The following is a 15398-nucleotide window of genomic DNA, read 5'->3' as shown; positions in this document are numbered from 1 at the left end:
TCCGCTGTCTTACCTGTAGATCATGGCACCTCAGAATGTCAACCAAAGCGTCAGTAGTTCTTCCAGTCTTCGATGCCCTCTGTCTATACAAGGTCATCAACCGAGGGGTGTGACGGTAAATCTCAGCATCGAAGATGTTTGTCAGGTTCTTGTTTGTAATTTGCTGGAAATCTGCATACACCTACATTTGGAATAGACAGACAACAAATGACAGTATTTAGAAGCTATTACAAGTTCTGAAAACAGTATCATCATTTAATTCAGTATAACTAATATATTAAAGCAGGTCAAATTTGTGTAAAAACAGCGTTGGAATTTTACCTGCGACTCCATGCGCAGAACAGACCAGAGATCAAGGAACTCCTTTACAGGTGGAGTGTTGGTGACTATCTTGAATCTTGAATTTGAAGCTGTTTTTCCATCCATTCCACCCAGTGTCAGATCCTGCCTCTTTCCGACAGGGGTGTTTCGTAACAAGAGCTTCAGCTGCCTTTCCTATCTCTGTCATTTGGGTAAGCCTTGAAACTATACACAGTAGTAGCAACTTTCTCTAAGATGACATGTTTTTGGTCAACCAAAGATATTTTCCATTCAAAGGCAGCATTTCCTTCTCTAAGCTTCAACTCTACCTCTAATGCAAAAGTAGGTACGGGGCAAACGTCTGGCGGCCACCTACCGAGGAGCCCTGGGGAAGACAAATCTGAAACTATTTCTGTGTCAGCTGTAGAACTTCTATATCCTTCTTTCACCAAAAGGTGCACTGTTGTCTTTTGTGGCAACTCCTCAATGTCCATCAAGCAGGTAAGTTGTCCATCAAAGTCAGTGTCTTCATACTGCAAGCGGAAGTCGTAGTCAAACTCGAACTTGGCCTTCAAAATATTTATCAGGTCATCAACAGATGCTGGATGGAGGCTGAGGTTTCTATTCCTTGTATGGTTAGCATCAACAACACTAAGTATCATGGCTTGAGGAGCTTCAGCTGCCATTGCTGAGGAAGAATACAACATTGAGAGGTTGCACTTGGAATATCAAAACAATACAAATGTTAACACTAGGTACATAATGGCGTCATTCAAAAAATAATGACTCACTATAACATATTCAACTCTGTCTCACTCGAACGAACCTCTTGGTGTCAACAGCAGCTGGCCATCAATGATTTATGCAAAAAAGGTGACAGTGTCATTGAGCTCAGATTGCAATTGGACAGACAGACTAACTTGTGTAGATGATAGCTCGTAGTGTGAAGGATGGTTTTGTTCTCTTTTTAACAAAAATATATGCCTTATAGAAATAGGACATGTTAATCACAAAACATAGCGTGACTGCAGAAAAGCTGTTGTTAATCTAGGGTGTCGACTGTGCAAACCACAAGGTTGAGACAAGATGGAAAAATGCTGAATAACAAGAAAACAGGAACTGAGGAATGTGTAGGAAAAATGCTGAATAACAAGAAAACAGGAACTGAGGAATGTGTAGAAACCGACAACTCAGCTCAATCTTCACAAACACCATTCTGGACATCTGAATCCTGAGTGCTGTGGGGCTGGGACCAGCCTGGGCACCACCGATAGGCTAGCAAGTTTAAACCACGCTAAGCCTCTACTGTGACAGGCCAACTCTAAAGTTGGAACTACCTCTGTCACAGTATAAAAGAAGATGTCTGTACTATTTCAGTCAGTTCTCTGCTTTACCCTGCGTGGTGATACAGTGAACCCGTATATACGAAAATTGCATTTACCATTTATCACTTGTGTTAAATAAATATAATTAAAGTATATTCGGTGATTCTGAATCACATTTTATCCTGATACCAGATTCGATTGACGCAACCCTTTACAGTAGGAACAAAGATGTTCTACATACAGTGGGGCAAAAAAGTATTTAGTCAGCCACCAATTGTGCAGGTTCTCCCACTTAAAAAGACAAGAGAGGCCTGTAATGTTCATCATAGGTACACTTCAACTATGACAGACAAAATGAGAAAAAAAAATCCAGAAAATCACATTGTAGGATTTTTAATGAATTTATATGCAAATTATGGTGGAAAATAAGTATTTGGTCACCTACAAACAAGCACGATTTCTGGCACTCACAGACCTGTAACTTTTTCTTTAAGAGGCTCCTCTGTCCTCCACTCGTTACCTGTATTAATGGCACCTGTTTGAACTTGTTATCAGTATAAAAGACACCTGTCCACAACCTCAAACAGTCACACTCCAAACTCCACTATGGCCAAGACCAAAGAGCTGTCAAAGGACACCAGAAACAAAATTGTAGACCTACACCAGGCTGGGAAGACTGAATCTGCAATAGGTAAGCAGCTTGGTTTGAAGAAATCAACTGTGGGAGCAATTATTAGGAAATGGAAGACATACAAGACCACTGATAATCTCCCTCGATCTGGGGCTCCACGCAAGATCTCACCCCGTGGGGTCAAAATTATCACAAGAACGGTGAGCAAAAATCCCAGAACCACACGGGGGGACCTAGTGAATGACCTGCAGAGAGCTGGGACCAAAGTAACAAAGCCTACCATCAGCAAGGGCATTGAAGATGAAACGTGGCTGGGTCTTTCAGCATGACAATGATCCCAAACACACCGCCCGGGTAACGAAGGAGTGGCTTCGTAAGAAGCATTTCAAGGTCCTGGAGTGGCCTAGCCAGTCTCCAGATCTCAACCCCATAGAAAATCTTTGGAGGGAGTTGAAAGTCCGTGTTGCCCAGCAACAGCCCCAAAACATCATTGCTCTAGAGGAGATCTGCATGGAGGAATGGGCCAAAATACCAGCAACAGTATGTGAAAACCTTGTGAAGACTTACAGAAAACGTTTGACCTCTGTCATTGCCAACAAAGGGTATATAACAAAGTATTGAGATAAACTTTTGTTATTGACCAAATACTTATTTTCCACCATAATTTGCAAATAAATTCATTAAAAATCCTACAATGTGATTTTCTGGATTTTCTTTTCTCATTTTGTCTGTCATAGTTGAAGTGTACCTATGATGAAAATTACAGGCCTCTCTCATCTTTTTAAGTGGGAGAACTTGCACAATTGGTGGCTGACTAAATACTTTTTTGCCCCACTGTACCATGACTCAGTGACTGCAGAGAAAATATATCTGAGCCATTTTGCAGAACTAAGGAAGCCCCCCACTGACTCCAACCGAAGAAAACATGCCAGAGGCATTGTCTTTGCCATTAATAGTGACATTCGATGTAGTTTAGACTGTTGCTAGTCATCTGTCCCGCAATGTGTACTTGAGCTACTTCTGGTAGCGTTGAAACTAGGATAGAGTTAACATTAGATGTTTGGGTCAGTGGTGTAAAAAATGAATTTAAGCAAAATGATAAGCCATCGTGTACTGGTGTCTGGTTGCCAATGTCTTTCAAAATGTTCTTAAAATTCTGTGTGCCGCGTACAACCCTTTTGAAGAAACAATGTTTGCCCTCAAACCGCATGGTCCAGAGGTGCACCAAGTGCCCAAAAGACTTAATAAGGTTGGGATAGTGCTCGACATAGTGATATTTAGGGCGAAGTCTATACTCATGGAAGAACTCTTTAAGAATTTTAAATTTTAAATTTTTCACCTTTATTTAACCAGGTAGGCTAGTTGAGAACAAGTTCTCATTTACAACTGCGACCTGGCCAAGATAAAGCAAAGCAGTGCGACACAAACAACAACACAGAGTTACACATGGAATAAACAAACATACAGTCGATAATACAATAGAAAAAGTCTATATACAGTGTGTGCAACTGAGGTAGGATAAGGGAGGTAAGGTAATAAATAGGCACTAGTGGTGAAATAATTACAATATAGCAATTAAACTCTGGAGTGATGAATGTGCAAGTAGAGATACTAGGGTGCAAAGGAGCAAAATAATTAAAATAACAGTTTGGAGATGAGGTAGTTGGATGGGTTATTTACAGATGGGCTATTTACAGATGGACTATGTACAGGTGCAGTGATCTGTGAGCTGCTCTGACAGCTGGTGCTTAAAGCTAGTGAGGGAGATATGAGTCTCCAGATTCAGTGATTTTTGCAGTTCGTTCCAGTCATTGGCAGCGGAGAACTGGAAGGAAAGGCGGCTGAAGGAAGAATTGGCTTTGGGGGTGACCAGTGAAATATACCTGCTGGAGCGCGTGCTACTGGTGGGTGCTGCTATGGTGACCAGTGAGCTGAGATAAGGCGGGGCTTTACCTAGCAAAGACTTATAGATGACCTGGAGCCAGTGAGTTTGGCGACGAATATGAAGCGAGGGCCAGCCAACGAGAGCATACAGGTCGCAGTGGTGGGTAGTATAAGGGGCTTTGGTGACAAAACGGATGGCACTGTGATAGACTGCATCCAATTTGCTGGATGGTCAGTTTTACGAGGGTATGTTTGGCAGCATGAGTGAAGTATGCGTTGATGCGAAATAGAAAGCCGATTCTAGATTTTATTTTGTATTGGAGATGCTTAATGTGAGTCTGGAAGGAGAGTTTACAGTCTAACCAAACACCTCGGTATTTGTAGTTGTCCACATATTCTAAGTCAGAACCGTCCAGAGCGGTGATGCTGGACGGGCGGGCAGGTGTGGGCAGCGATCGGTTGAAGAGCTTACATTTAGTTTTACTTGCATTTAAGAGCAGTTGGAGGCCACGGAAGGAGAGTTGTATGGCATTGAAGCTCGTCTGGAGGTTAGTTTACACAGTGTCCAAAGAAGGGCCAGGACAGAGAAAAGAGTCGGCCCAAGGATTGAACCCTTTGGCACCCCCATAGAGACTGCCAGAGGTCCGGACAACAGGCCCTCCGATTTGACAGACTGAACTCTGTCTGAGAAGTAGTTGGTGAACCAGGCGAGGCAGTCATTTGAGAAACCAAGGCTGTTGAGTCTGCCGATAAGAATGTGATGATTGACAGAGTCAAAAGCCTTGGCCAGGTCGATGAATACAGCTGCACAGTATTGTCTCTTATCGATGGCGGTTATGATATCGTTTAGGACCTTGAGCGTGGCTGAGGTGCACCTATGACCACCTCGGAAACCAGATTGCGTAGCTGAGAAGGTACGGTGGGATTCGAAATTGTCGGTGATCTGTTTGTTAACTTGGCTTTCGAAGACCTTAGAAGGCTTACCTCCACTGTCTGTGGTCATTAATTTTACACTGCAAATACTCAATGGTCTCATCTATAAATGCTGGACACAATACCAATTCTACCACTTCTTTCAAGTCCATCAAAACTGCCCATGAACCATCAACCTCTGGGACTTCACTGCCCACTAACAATGGAAGTATTCTGAGTAGAGTGGCATTCTCATGTCCATTACTCCCTATTGTCCCTTTAGATGTGAATGTCTTGGGAATGGGCTGTGGTCTATCAACTTTGTCTGTGTGCTGATATGAGAACACTGCTATTTTCCTGTTTAAATAATCGAAAGTAAAGTACTTAAGGCAAATCATCTCTTTAAGGCAAAGAGACAGCTCAACAAGCACAAAAGATCTGGTGGAAAAGTGATAAATTGGAAATACTGCAGTGACTCACGCAGCACACAATCTGCTTTCACACCAAACTGACTGCTCAGAGTAACACTTTGCATAACATTTTGTACATTAATGTCATGGTTGGCTTTAGTTCTCAGGCTAAACTCTCCTTCTCTGACTTCATTGGACTGAAACTGTTTGTTGCTGGCCATACAGAATCTACAAACAAAGTATATAAGACTCTAGAAACCCTCCCAGTCCATGGGCAGCAAGATTGTCAGCCGAAATACAAAAGAGGGTTCCCTTGACATTCTGACCAATGGATTCAATGAAAACGCCATCTTGTTCAAGAGAACGAATGTCATGTAATAATGGTACAAGTACAGCAGCGCAACTATACTTTTGGAGGTCTGTCACTTTACACAGTATGGCAAGCTGTATAGTGTGTAAGGCTGTTCAATATTTACTGGGTAGATTGGCTAGGACACAGTATACTGCTGATAGTTTGGGAATTTTTCTGGATGTGTCAAGTGGGTTAGCGGTTTCTAGATCATCAATATAAAACTGCATTTAAAAAAATAAAAAAGCTAAATTTTGTTTCAGCTGATTCCTCAATTCACCAGTGTCATCATTGCCTGAAGCATCATCTGTTTCTGTGCTCTGGCTGGTATATTCTTCGTATAAGTCATCTGAGCTAGTGGCAGTTTGTCAGTTTGTAGACAATGTCATTACTAAAATCTGACCCAACACTCACTTGGTGTGTCCTACTGTTGTGTGAATTAGATGACGAGTACACATTTGTGCGGTAATCACAACTATTAAATGGGCATGCCACCATCTCATGCTTCTTTAAATGTCCCCTAAAGTGACTGAAGAGTACAGATTCAAAGAAAGGTTGCTTGAATGTACTGTGGCAGACCAGGGGGGTTTGATCAAGACCTTTACACAGATCAGACACAGACAGTGTGATACCTCAGTTTCAAGAGTGTTTATTTATAACAATAAAGAAAAAAAGTTATCTTCCGGGTTACTGCCTTCTGGGCTCCGGGGAATGGTGTCTCCTCTGGGGTAGAAAACCGATCCCCTCAGTTCTAGCAATTCGTCTGGGCCGTCTGTCCGGTTGCATCCTCTCACTACCTCCAACCCCTCCGTGTGCTGCCCTCCTGGCAGCTTTATGGGCCCTGTACGGCTGGTGAGCAATCAACCCCTTGATTACTCACCAGCCTCAATCAGCCCCAATTAGTCCTGGCGGAGGACCTGTCGAGACCTTGCATGTTCAGCAGAGGGAGCCACCACCGTGTGATGTATGCTCTGTCACCAGGCCTTGACGAGTCTCCCCTTGGTGGCTTGTCCGCAGTACACCCCCCCCCCCCCCCCCCTTAGCTCTGTTGGGGAGGGGGCGGTCGTCAGTGCGATGTATGTCTCCCTTCTCGATAGGGCATCGCGTTCCCATGCTTTGCCCCTGAACTGTGCACAACAGAAAAAGATAAGTGTTGAAGTGACAAGAACGACCTGGTGACTCTGATCATTGGTCTGTGACAGGGTGAAGTGGGTGCCCAACAGGTAATATTTAAGAGTGTCTAGCGCCCACTTCACTGCTAGACACTCTTTCTCGACAATCGAGTACTTATTTCCTTGTGGTATCAACTTCCGGCTTATGTGCATGATGGGGTGTTCCTCCCCATCGTGTACATGAAACGTGTACGTATCTCAGGCATCCGTCTGCACCAGCATTGGTATATGGAAATCGGGAGTCACGAGAGTCAGATAGGAGAACAGGGCTTCCTGGGAGGCTATAGCCGCAAAGTTGGGGATAAACCAGCTATAGTATCCCGCCAGCCCCAGGAAGGACTTGACTTGTGTCTCGGTGTGGAGAATGGGCCAGTCACGAACCGCCTGGACCTTCCTCTCCTGGTGTAACGGTCGTCATATGAAAAAGGTGTGGATCAAAACTAGAGGTCGACCGATTATGATTTTTCAACGCTGATACCGATACCGATTATTGGAGGACAAAAAAAGCCGATACCGATTAATCGGCCGATTAAATAAATATATAAAAAAATATGTATTTATATATATATCATACACACATGATTTTGAAATGCCACATGTGTGCCTTTGAACATGGACGTATATGATGTCAGACGTAATCAAGGTCAAACTTGATATATTGACTGGCACACATCTGTCATCAGAAGTCTTGTTTACACAAACTGTCCGATACATTTAATCAGAATAAATAAATCCCAGTCTCACGAAATCAAAAGCGAGTTAGGTGCATGTTATTGGAACCTAAAAAAGTTGTTACTACAATGTTTTGACATATATTATGTTTACAGAACTTAATCAAATGATTGAATAATACTGTTCGGGTTTACAGTGCATGTAGGCTACTTTACTGCATAAATGGAAACCTGGTTAATGTCAAGCCATTTGAGGATGCTGGAGTTATATTTTGGACTCGTGTGCACGCCTACAGGAGACTTTTGAAGTAGCCTAATCAGATTAAAACATTATGACTGGTTGTGTTTATGCCACATATGAAAGGTAATACTTTTAAAAAAAGAAGTTGAATGAAAAATATTTAGGCTATAATGAAGCGTTAGGTTCTAGGTGCACAAGGAATAGCCGCTTGGATTGGAGCAAGACTTTAACTTTCCTGAATAACTGGGCCTGCCTGGAGGGAGCATGCTGAATGTGGCCACATTATTGTAGGACGACTTGGAAGAATGATGGTCTGAAGCAGACAGCGAGTTCAGTATCTAATCAAATATAATATGTCATATACACATATTTAGCAGATGTTATTCCGGGTGTAGTGTTTTTACATCTTGATTGGAGTCCACCTGTGGTAAATTCAGTTGATTGGACATGATTTGGAAAGGCACACACCTGTCTATATAAGGTCCCACAGTTGACAGTGCATGTCATAGAAAATAACCAAGCCGTGAGGTTGAAGGAATAGTCTGTAGAGCTCTGAGACAGGATTTTGTCGAGGCACAGATCTGGGGAAGGGTTACAACACATTTCTGCCACATTGAAGGTCCCCGAGAACACAGTGGCCTCCATCATTCCTAAATGGAAGAACTTTGGAACCACCAAGACTCTTCCTAGAGCTGACAGAGCTCTGTGGAGATGGGAAAACCTTCCAGAAGGACAACCATCTCTGCAGCACTCCACCAATCAGGCCTTTATGGTAGAGTGGTCCGAAGGAAGCATCTCCTCAGTAAAAAGGCACATGACAAGGTTCTCTGGTCTTATGAAACCAAGATTGAACTATTTGGCCTGAATGCCAAGCATCACGTCTGGAGGAAACCTGGCAACATCCCTACGGTGAAGCATGATGGCAGCGTCATGCTGTGGGGATGTTTTTCAGTGGCAGGGACTTAAAGACTAGTCAGGATTGAGGCAAAGATGAACAGAGCAAAGTACAGAGATCCTTGATTAAAAACCTGCTCCAGTGCGCTCAGAACCTCAGACTGGGGCAAAGGTTCACCTTACAACAGGACAACGACCCTACGCACACAGCCAAGACAACGCAGGAGTGGATTTGGGACAAGTCTCTGAATGTCCTTGAGTGGCCGAGCCAGAGGCCGGACTTGAACTCGATCGAACATTTCTGGAGAGACCTAAAAATAGCTGTGCAGCAGCGCTCCCCATCCAACCTGACAGAGCTTGAGAGGATCTACAGAGAATAATGGGAGAAACTCCCCCAAAAAGATTTGAGGCTGTAATTGCTGCCAAAGGTGCCTCAACAAAGTACTACAGTGGCTCTCGAAAGTATTCACCCCCCTTGGCATTTTTCCTTTTTTTGCTTTGCAACATGGATTTAAAATAGATTTTTGGGGGGTTTGTGTCATTTGATTTACACAACATGCCTACCACTTTGAAGATGCAAATTCTTTTTTATTGTGAAACAAACAAGAAATAAGACAAAAGACAAAAAGCGTGCATAACTATTCATCCCCCCCCAAAGTCAATACTTTGTAGAGCCACCTTTCTCAGCAATTACAGCTGCAAGTCTCTTGGGGTATGTCTCTATAAGCTTGGCACATCTAGCCACTGGGATTTTTGCCCAATCTTCAAGGCAAAACTCCTCCAACTCCTTCAAATTGGATGGGTTCCGCAATCTTTAAGTCATACCACAGATTCTCAATTGGATTGAGGTATGGGCTTTGACTAGGCCATTCCAAGACATTTAAATGTTTCCCCTTAAACCACTCGAGTGTTGCTTTAGCAGTATTCTTAGGGTCAGGTGAATCTTCGTCACAGTCTCAAATCTCTGGAAGACTGGAACAGGTTTCCCTCAAGAATTTCCCTGTATTTAGCGCCATCCATCATTCCTTCAATTCTGATCAGTTTCCCAGTCCCTGCAGATGAAAAACATCCCCACAGCATGGTGCTGCCACCACCGTGCTTCACTGTGGGGATGGTGTTCTCGCGGTGATGAGAGGTTTTGGGTTTGCACCAGACATAGCGTTTTCCTTGATGGCCAAAAAGTTAAATTTTTGTCTCATCTGACCAGAGTACCTTCTTCCAAATGTTTGGGGAGTCTCCCACATGCCTTATGGCAAACACCAAACGTGTTTGCTTTTTTTTTTTTTAAGCAATGGCTTTTTTCTGGCCACTCTTAGGTAAAGCCCAGCTCTGGAGTGTATGTCTTAAAGTGGTCCTATGGACAGATACTCCAATATCCACTGTGGAGCTTCGCAGCTCCTTCAGGGTTATCTTTGGTCTCTTTGTTTCCTCTCTGATTAATGTCCTCCTTGCCTGGTCCGTGAGTTTTGGTGAGCGGCCCTCTCTTGGCAGGTTTGTTGTGGTGCCATATTCTTTACATTTTTTTATAATGGATTTACTGGTGCTCTGTGGGATGTTCAAAGTTTCTGATATATTTTTAGAACCTAACCCTGATGTGTACTTCGTCCCTGACCTGTTTGGAGAGATCCTTGATCTTTGTGGTGTGGGGCCTTTCAGAACAGGTGTGTATATATATACTGGGATCATGTGACATCATGTGACACTTAGATTGCACACAGGTGGATTTTATTTAACTAATTATGTGACTTCTGAAGGTAATTGGTTGCATCAGATCTTATTTAGGGGCTTCATAGCAAAGGGGGTGAATATATATGCACACTACTTTTCAATTTTTTTAGAATTTTAGAATTTTTTCAAACATGTAATTTTCATTTCCCTTCACCATTTTGGACTATTTTGTGTATGTCCATTACATGAAAACCAAATAAAAATCCATTTAAATTACAGGTTGTAATGCAACAAAATAGGAAAAACGCCAAGGGGGATGAATAATTTTGCAAGGCACTGTAATTAAAGGGTCTGAACTTATGTCAATGTATTATTTTTGTTTAAATTTGAATATATTTGCTAAAATTTCTAAAACCTGTTTTTGATTTGTCATTATTAGGTATTGTGTGTAGATTGATGAGGGAAGAAAAACAATTTTGTCAATTTTAGAATAAAGCTGTAATGTAACGAATTTCAAGGAGTCTGCATACCCTGTTTGTGTGTATATATATGATGGGCAGAATATCTGTAGAACACATAGGATAGAATGTATATATACACATAGCAATAGCTGAATAGGATGTCATTGATTAGAATGCAGTATTTTTTATTTTACTAGGCAAGTCAGTTAAGAACACATTCTTATTTTCAATGACAGCCTAGGGATAGTGCGTTAACTGCCTTGTTCAGGGGTGGGAATTACAGATTTATCTTGTCAGCTCGGGGATTCGATCTTGCAACCTTTCGGTTACAAGTCCAACACTCTAACCACTAGGCTACCTGCCACCCCGGCTACCTTCCTTATATACATATGAAATGAGTAAAACAATATGTAAACATTATTAAAGTGACCAGTGTTCCATTATTAAAATGACCAGTGATTCCATGTCTATGTACATAGGGCAGCAGCCTCTAAGGTGCAGGGTTGAGTAACTGGGTGGTAGCCAGCTAGTGACAGTGACTAAGTTCAGAGCAGGGTGCTGGGTGGAGGCTGGCTAGTGATAGTTATTTAACAGTCTGATGGCCTTGAGATAGAAGCTGTTTTTCAGTCTCTCGGTCCCAGCTTTGATGCATCTGTACTGACTTCCCTTCTGGATGATAGCGGGTGAACAGACCGTGGCTTGGGTGGTTGATGTCCTTGATTATCTTTTGGCCATCCTGTGACATCGGGGGCTGTAAAAATACAGCCAGCTACTGTGCCTTTATACTGTTAGACTATACTGACCTGTGGTATAGTAAGACGTTAGCACATGGAAAAGCGTAGTGCATAAAGGAAGTACCAAAACACCTTGATATAGAGGGGGGAGCATGCAAGCAGATGTGGACATGTGGCTAGGATGGAAGAAAATACATAGTAAAACCTGCAAAAGAGCAAATGTTAACCCGGAAAGAAAGCGCATTACCCTACCCTGTGCCCCCCCCAAAAAAGCACAAAGCAAAGTAAATGCAAAATAAAAAGTTTGAGAACCCTGCCCTGTTTTGGACCCTCCCCCCAGTAAATTGCAATCTGGCCCTAAGATAATATCATGTTACCATTGGTGCATTAAAATGAGAGTTAAGGTGATACACCTTGACCCATTAATAATGAATCTAAATGTTTGACATCGGGGTAGGGACCAGTAACTTTATGATCAAACTTCATCAATGTAGAAGCAACAGTAAATGTTCATACTTTGGTCATCATACCTTAACCTGGTTTCCTTCCAATTTCATGATAAACATGATTTTGCCTGTTTGTGACCTTTAAAACCTTCACCATAGTAGTGCAAGATGTTGGTGATAAAATGTGAATTCTTGGATATCCTCCCTCTGGCTAGATTCCGATGGGAATTACTACTAATCAATTTTGCTGGACCCCAGGAAGAGTAGCTGCTGAGTAGCAGCAGCTAATGTGTATCCATAATAAATGCAAATCACTTCACAAACCAGCATATTGTGACTTGCAGGTCTGATATGACCCATGAGCCAGGATTTTCCGACCACACCGTTGAGGCTAACCAAATGCCTTATGAAAGGTATAATATGTGGTCATAAAGGGTTTACTTTTAATTGAACACATTCACTTAGGCAGTCACTTGGTGAATTCTTCAGGAATATAAGTTGTTGAATGCAACAACCATGTCTTTGTGAATAACAAACAGTCGTGTGGGAATCTCTCACATTCACTCGAAAGGCATGCTGTGAAATATGCAAATACAGCTGTACACCCTACAGTGTTAAAACAGCACCCCCAGGTTTTAGTGTTTAAAACCTTAACACCTTGTGCTGAATAAACATGTTCTGGTGTTTACAATCTAAGCACTGTGACATGTTTTCATTTAAATTCCAAATGCCTTGACTTGTTTAAAAAGTGTTGCAGAAAAGTGTTTAGTTATGTGATCAGATCCTAAACACTTGGTTTTGCAGTGTATGATGAGAAACATTTGAGAGAAACACTTTTTGTTGTTTTTCAAATCGTGATAACCTCTGTATTTTGCTGTAGATAATGCCAGAGAATCAGGAGACCATAAAGACGCCTATAAATCTGTCCATTGTGAAGAGCAAGCTGGAGTCCAGGCAGAGCCCCTGCTACAAGAGCCCCGCTGAGTTAGTCTCAGACATCCGACTCATCTTCAGGAACTGTGCAGAATTCACTCAGATAGACATACAGCACTAACTTGCCCCAGAAAAGTCCTCTTGCCTAAGGTTACACGAACATGCAAATTGCTCTGTTATTGTGTGTGGACAAACTGTTTTACAGTGTTTCTGTCTTTTACATTTTAGTCTTAGCAGATGCTCTTATCCAGAGTGACTTACAGTCAATGCATTCAACTATGTTAAAAAAAGACATACATCTGTCCTCTCGTCTCTCCCGTGTCAGGCTGACACTGAGTTTGCCACTGCAGGGAGAAACCAGGAAAGGTTCTTTTGAGGAGCAGCTAAAGAGCCTATGCCCTAAATGAATGTTTCCAGAGGTCAAGTCTGAGGTCATCAGTCCTGTGACCCTTCCGATCTCCCCTCCCCCTCACACAGTCCATGATGAGGGATGCTCCCATCATGCAAAGTGTTAGAGCAGATGCTCTGAGACCCAGGATGTGTATTTTCCTACTCCTGCTCCGCTAAACTCACCAAAGGGTCCGTCAAAAACACTCCCAGTACTAGCCTATACTAGTAATTAATTTCATCCTACGAGAAAGTCAGATTTTGTTAGATGTGCTAAAATACTCTGTCCATGTTCTGTGATTGAATAGTTTTCCACAATAGAACTGTGAAGCAGGGTACCAAAACGAATTCCTCCTACTATACCCGGACGCTACTGGATTAGACTGGTTTACATGAATTATGTAGTAATACACTGTAGCTTTGACTAAAGACCCTGAGTATCAAATGAAAACAAAGAAACAGAAAGTGTTAGATAATCCAGCAGCCTGTGTGGATCTGGTTCTTGTAACAGGGTTTGTGTATCTTCTGGGGAGTAAAAACAGTGACAATGTTAATCCAGTTTAAGCCAGTAAAGTGAAAACAGGTCAAAGGAATCAAACCAGCCTGAGAAAATCTAAGATATTTATGTTTTTATTGCAAGACTGCATGAGGTATTAGTTTTATAAACTTGTCAGCTGTGCAAGGTCTATTTGTTCAGGCCTACGGTACACTCTTAGAAAAAAAGGTGCTAAGTAGAACCAGCTAGGGTTCTTCAGTTTGTCCCCATAGGTAGAACCCTTTATGTAGGGTTCTTCATGGATCCCTCTATTAAGGGCTATACCAAGAACCCTTTTAACTTTGAAAGGTTCTTTCTAGAACCCTCTATGAACGCTTCCACCAGCCTTATTAACATTTAAAAATACTATTTTTATGACAATACATTAAGGACACATGCTTATTGCATGACATACTGTAGACTGACCAGGTGATGTCACTTCAATCAGTGTAGATGAAGGGGAGGAGAGAGGTTAATTAAGGATTTTTAAGCCTTGAGACAATTGAGACATGGATTGTGTATGTGTGCCATTCCGAGGGTGAATGGGCAAGACAAAATATTTAAGTGCCTTTGAACGGGGTATGGTAGTAGGTGCCAAGCGCACCAATTTGTGTCAAGGACTGCAACACTGCTGGGTTTTCACGCTCAACAGTTTCAAGAACTGTCTGTATCAAGAATTGTCCAACTCAATATTAAGAAGGTGTCCTTAATGTTTTGTACACTCAGTGCATATCATAAGGCCTTTCTTTGAGGGACTGGTTATATTTTGGAATACACAGTGGTGTTAAGACATTTCTGGTTGAAAGGCTACATTAGGACTGCAAGTCACATTATGCTGGCTTGCAAAGTGAGGTGTAATTCCAATTGGAGTCCAGCCAGAGTGAGAATATCCAACAATTGGAACTTTTAATCACCTGCAACCTGCATTCAAAATGACTGCCATGGTAGGGAAGATTGATTAGTGAGGCTACCTAAATAATCCAAACTGGAACAACCATCTCAGTAACGAGTGCAATAGGTCCATCTATGAGTGTTAAGTTAATGTAACTCCTGAATCAACACTATAAATATTACACTGAAAAATCAGCACTAGGTAAAACTGGCTAATTTGCTGTGTAACATACAGTGCACAGCTGGTTCACTTATTCCCTTTTATTCTCCTACTCTCAGCTTAATAACATCACAAAAATACTCATTTGAAAGAGAGAGATCATGGCAAAGATATCAACTATGCCAGCACTATGTAAAATGATTAAGAGAATACCAGATAAATGCATAAATAAATATAGATGCAGTTAAAACATTCTCACACTTTTTACATTTATCAGAGAACTCAAACTCCTGATGTGAAGTTATTGTTATGTCAATTGTCAATGAGCCATTCAATATCATTTATTTATTTCGATTTTACATTGTTGTCGTGATTTTTATGCAGTTTATATAAA

The 15398-nt window shown here is 41.9% G+C and overlaps 1 pseudogene; it reads left to right on the top strand.

The window, feature by feature from the left end:
- Window positions 1–13152, top strand: part of LOC139530956 (transcription intermediary factor 1-alpha-like) — a 31163-nt pseudogene extending 18011 nt beyond the window's left edge.
- The last annotated feature ends 2246 nt before the right edge of the window (window positions 13153–15398 follow it).

The sequence above is a fragment of the Salvelinus alpinus genome, chromosome 9 (assembly GCF_045679555.1).
Source record: "Salvelinus alpinus chromosome 9, SLU_Salpinus.1, whole genome shotgun sequence".
Classification (NCBI taxonomy): Eukaryota; Metazoa; Chordata; class Actinopteri; order Salmoniformes; family Salmonidae; genus Salvelinus; species Salvelinus alpinus.
The sequence above is the reverse complement of the archived record's forward strand: the minus strand, read 5'-3'. Positions and strand labels throughout refer to the sequence as shown.